Here is a 5,960-nt window from a genome sequence, read left to right as displayed (position 1 = left end):
TATATGATATATTTATACATACATATATATATATATATATATATATATGTATATATATATTCCTCCTTATATAAAGATGAATCATGTCTCACATGATAGGAGATAGATTCCTTTGCCTAGTGGAGTAACAGTCTGCACCCACAGCCTAAATGTTGATGCAACAGAGAGTTGAGTAGTTACTCGGCCCTCAATGTCACTTGTACTATAAAATGAGGATGGTGTAAACATGAGAACCTTGTATATAAGCCTACCACTGGACTATTATTGAACTTCTATCCTATTTCAATTGGTTCTGCCCTTTTTCAGTTCTTTCTCTTAACAAAAGCCGAGTTCAGGGTCTATACCCTAACTACCCATGCTCTCTCATTAAAGGAAGATGTCAGATACTCTCTCATCAAACTCAAAGCTCTGGAAAGTTATTCATAGTGTCCAACAAGTGTTTTTTGACAGTTGGTTTAATACTTGTAGAGCCAACAAATGATTCTATTATGTGATAACCCAAGACCTCAGAGTCTTGAGGAGGAAATGACTTAGCTGAAGAAGACTCTCTCCAACCTGGGCTCATCTGTGGTGCTTTGAATAAAATCTGGTCTCTATCTTGAAAGAGAGATCTGGGCCAGTGTCTGTGCTCTTACCTTGACGCCTACAAGGAGGATACAAGCTTTGGCAGTGATGATTGCGGATGTTTTCTAAGAAAATCCAAACCAATATTTACTAAACCTCATTTAATTGGTTTATCTTCCTGTTTTATTTAGAACTAAACATTTCTCTTTTTGTTTTTGTTTTTGGTTTTTGGGGGTTTTTTTCCAGGTTTATTGAAAATATGGCATAACAGATTAAACAGCTCCATGTGGTGTTTTGAAATTCATGCCCAACCGTAGGCTGAGTGACCTGAAAGAAAGACTGCCAAAGTCCAGAAGTGTCAGCATCTCCTTGGTGTCGGGATCCACCTCAATGATCTCCTGATCTAGGGCTGAGACCTCAGGAACGTAATTATCTCTCCTCTCTCTCTCTTCTTCCTGCAACTTGATAGAGATACCTCTCACAGGACCTCTCTGAACCTGCTTCATCAGATGTGTAACATAGCCAGCTATCTTGTTCCGAAGCTTCTTGCTGGGAATAATGGTGATCTCCTCGAACATGCTTGTTGATGTAGAAGTCATCACCCAGGTGCATGCAGTACTTCTCGATGATGACCTGAGCTGCCTTCTTCACGGTCTTGGTGCTAACGTGGCCCATGTTGGCGGGTCTTGGTAAAAGAGGAAACCAGAACTAAAATCTCTGAGAGGAAATTATATGACCAAGTCAACTCTTATAAAGGCAAATATTTAATTGGGGTTAGCTTACAGTTTCAGAGTTCAGTCCATTATCATCAAGGCAGGAATCATGGTAGCTTGGTGCTGGGAGAGCTAAGAGTTCTACAGCTTGCCCTGAAGGGAGCCAGGAGGAGACTACTGTGTTTTCTGAAGGTAGCCAGGAGGAGGGTCTCTTCCACACTGGGCAAAACTTGAGTATAGGACCTCAAAGCCAACCCCCACAGTGATGAACTTCCTCCAACAAGGGCATACCTACTCCAACAAGATCACATTGCCTAATAGTGCCACTTCCCATGGGCCAATCATATTCAAACCATCACACTTGCTTTAAAAATTGTGCCAATATATTTTAAACAGAATGATTTTGAGAATTTTCCTTATTTCTGTCAGTATGTGATGACCTAGAGACAAAAGACCATTGATAAATGAAGCAAAGAGTTGACTTTAACCTTCTTTGTCAATTCAATCTGTGTTAGATGTAATTATTTATTACAGATTTGATGTGACCAACTACTTTCATCTTTCATATGTTGGTTGAGTTATGGAATAAAAATGTAGAGATTTGTTGTGTTCTTTTAATAGAGTTAACTTTAGAAAACTTTGAAAAGTGAATAATTTCCCCCTTGGCAAGATAGACATTGTCTCTGGGAGTATACTTTTTAAATTGGAAATTATTTCTTCTTGGAAAATACAACTTACAATTAAATTGTTTCTTGGAATATAGGTACAACAATTTGATGTTAATAAAATATGTATTGTCATATTTTCAAACAGTAGATATGGAAATTTAAAGTACGAATTTTTAAATTTTCACTTTATCAAAATGTTTCTAATCAAAAATTTTGTTTTACCTAAGATACCCTGTTTTTGTTCATCAAATAATACCTAAGAGTGTTAATATTTCAACCAAATACACAAATTTCACTTAAACACTTTTTATTCCTTCCTTAGATGCTGACTTTAACTGACTTCATTTACAAAGTTTCCAGGCCCTTATTCTTTATGCAGGAGAATGAAGTAACAAACAGCTAATTATTGTTACCATATCCCACTACAGAACTCTGATACATGGTCCAGACTGTTGTACAATTGTATGTAAAAGCTTTCCTCATGTAGCTTTGTCTCTAAATGCTCCCCACCAAGTTGTACACTTATCACCTGCTGATTTATGTTCTGGATCTTTGCCAACTGTTAACCTTTATCATGGCCCCTTGGAATGGACCCTTTTCTGAATTTCAACTGCTGCTCCCCTCCCTACCCTTCTGTCAGCCTTGAAACATTTATTGAGAGATCAACTTTCCCAACCCTCTAAAAACAATTCAAGTGACCTCTGAAAGGGGAGTAGTGGGCCATGGGCCATCCGACTCATCCTTCTTCTTGCCACTCTGAACATTGATTGTGGGACTCAGAACCAAAACATCAGGACTCAAGCTTTCTTTGCATCAGTTACCCTCTGTCTTGGCAGCTCAGAACTATTCACATCCTTCAGGACCAGCTTAACTCCTTGACTGCTGCAATATTCCAAGATTAAAAAAAAGGGGGGGGGACTAGATCTGACTGCTGCTAAGGATGAGATTCAGTTTGTGTCCTCCCTGAACAATGCTGCTTTCATGTCAACAAATCCTAACTGGTTTGGAATGGGTGCTAGAGACAGGGACCAGAAAAATGCAACCACATGCCTCTTACCCATGACTTCTGATTCCCTCCAGAAGTTCTTTTGAGTGATCACTCTTCCTTATTATCCTCTTACCTATTTTCACCCTGTCTTTTAAATGTCTTACTGAACTTCACCCTACATCCAAACAAAATGTTCCGTGCAATCTCTCCCAATAGTTTTCACCCTACAACAGCTCTGTTTGTTCCTGACACATCTGGAAGATGACCTTTTAGATGCTGTGAATAATTATGGCTAAAAGGCTCCTTCATCCCTTTTGCCCTAGGCCAGATACAATTCTTTACATTAGTCCTCTATTTTCCTCTGCTTCCTCCCATTCTGTTAGCTCATGCTGGTGCAAATGTCCTGGCAATGGGACCAGTCACTGTCATCCTGAATCAACACTATGTTCACCCTCTCTCACTAACCCACTCTTTCTGTCCTACTCTGCTCCTCCCTCTCACTCAACCTTCCCAAGAAATCTCTTAGTTTAACCCTGTAGCCAGGTAGTGGGTTATCACTAACCTATCTGGCTAGGACCCAGATGGTTTTGTCAGTAACAGAAGCTCACTATGTGAATCCAAGTTATCCATTTGCCAATCAAACATTGGTCTCTCCTTTGTGGGCAAGACTCTTGAAGTCTAAACTAACAACTTCTTTGAGGTCTTCCTAGTTTCTAACAGCTTCCATAGATTTCAACTTCTGAATAGAAAGGCTGTAAATGTAGAGAATAGATATCAAGAGCAGAAATACTATTACATGACCATAAAGGTGTGGTAAATCCTGGTGCACAGAGCTTACTGTGACTTGTGGAAGAACTTACTGGCTGATCATTTCACAATATGATGTCAGTAGAGGAATGTTTCCATCAGACTGGCCTGTAGGTGTGTCTATGGGATATTTTCTTGATTAATGTGGGAGGGGTAGATGCCACGCTTTGAGCAGGTGGGTCTGGGTCCTAAGGAAAAGGAAGTGGAACACGTCCATAATAAGCCATATTCCTTTGCAGTTCCTGCTTCTGTGTCTGCTCTCTGCCTTCCTTCAGTGATGGGCTGTGATGGGGAAATGTAAACTAGATAAACCTTTCCTCTTCACAATGCTTTTGGTCAGTGTTGTTTCACACGAACAGAATCCAAACCAGTTTATACATTCAGCTTTCCACTTTGGAAAGCCACCAATGTGTTGAAGAGAGGCTCAGTTTTCCCTCCACCTGTTTTCTTTGTATTGCCGACTACTTGCTGAGTAACTACAGTGGTTTTCACAATCAGCTTAAATAATGATGGTACTTTCATCTTGCAAATAAACAAATAAAAATTGCTTTTGTAATGATTTGACATAAAGAAATATAGGATGGCTATCCACTGTGCATAGGATAAGGAAGACTGAGGGCTAAGGAGCAGAGTTTCTCTTGGTGCTAGCAGGGAAGGGTGAGGGAGGAGAAGGTACTCTGCTTTTGCTGAGTTAGCAGAGACAGGATGTTAGGGACAGCATCTTGAACAATAAGGACAAGGTGGTGTTATTTGTCATGTCCTGGATTCGACTTCACTTATTCTTATCTTCTTAGGAAGATTTGCTAGCTCTGTTTCAGTATGATTGTTCCATTTTAAGGCTTCAGTGAACCTCAGTTAGAATCCAGTGCTCTTCTAGTCATGTCTTACTAGCCTCAGAGAAAACTGCCCTTGTCTTTCATCCGATGCCTCCTCAGACAGCTCTTCCCTGGCCTCCTCCTACCATCCGGACCACAACTTCTCCTTGTCTTCTAACCCCAAGTCTTAGCTACTGCCATCATAAAAGTTAATTCATCACCAGGCCTATGTCTTGTTACCTCGTTGATCTTTAAATGCCTGTTTCTTGCTCCTGTATTCATGTCTAGGTACTTTGAAGCCCCTGCTTGGAGCTGTACTGGAAACTCAGAGCTATACCGGAAACCCAAGTGTCACCATCTACCTCGGCTTCCTTGTCAGTCCATAGTTTTCTTACTCATCAGTTACTGAACCGCTTACATGGCCCCTTCCCTTTCTGCACAAGATTCCTGATCTTCCATCTCATCACATCTCTCGATGCTTTACCTGAACTGCTATAGCATCTTCACTCAGTCCCCTTCTCTCATAATCCACAGACTGTGAAATGTGGGTTTCCTAACACACACTTTTGAACACATCGTGGTAGTCACCTCCATTCAAAATAAAAGTTAACTTGCTTCTATTTATTTACACGTTGTTTCTCTTTCTACAGCTCACTACCACCCAGCGGCACATCTAGCAGAGAGTGATTGGTGAACACCTTCTGGACGTTTACTGAACTGATGAATCCATCATTCAATGAGGGGCACAGGATGAGATGACTATAACCAGAGCTGGAGTCACAGGTCCCCATGTTTACATTCAAGTCACAGCCAACGCCATAGGAGTGACATATTTCATTTCTCTGCTGCCACCAACTAACACATAAACCAACTAAAATAGCTAAGTGATTAATGGCAAAGAATTCATTTTACAGCTGTGTAGCCACCGAAGAAACACTATTACAGTTGGATCAAGTTCACAGTATCTGTGAGAAATTTCAAATATGAATTAAATGTGATCACCTTGATAGACACAGTAAATATATTTTAAAATAGCCTTTCCTAATGCCTGATGCTTTCAAAGAGAAGGTTTTCTAAGGAAGAAAAAGAAAGGAAGAAAGAAAGAGAGAGAGGGGGAGAGAGAGAGAGAGAGAGGGAGAGAGAGAGAGAGAGAGAGAGAAAGAAAGAAGTGTGGAAAACAAAACTTACTTTGAAAATAGAAAGAAAAACAACTGGGAAATGTGTCAATGGGTGTAAGAAGTGAGTCCCCTCCCCATGCTGCCTCTTCAGCCTGTAGCTTCTGTATGTGCATCTACCAAGTTACTCTCACAAAAGAGAAGCTCCCATTACAAACATCTCCCTTACTTTCTCTGTCAGGGCATCTGTGCTCCAGGGTCATCTCTAACTCTAAAAGGAGCTGAGGAGG

The 5,960-nt window shown here is 40.5% G+C and overlaps 1 pseudogene; it reads right to left on the bottom strand.

The window, feature by feature from the left end:
- Positions 1-809: 809 nt before the first annotated feature.
- On the bottom strand, positions 810-1,239 carry Gm9267 (annotated as a pseudogene).
- Positions 1,240-5,960: the final 4,721 nt, after the last annotated feature.

This window comes from Mus musculus, chromosome 12 (genome assembly GCF_000001635.26).
Source record: "Mus musculus strain C57BL/6J chromosome 12, GRCm38.p6 C57BL/6J".
NCBI classification, from domain to species: domain Eukaryota; kingdom Metazoa; phylum Chordata; class Mammalia; order Rodentia; family Muridae; genus Mus; species Mus musculus.
This window is presented reverse-complemented; position numbering and strand designations above follow the sequence as displayed.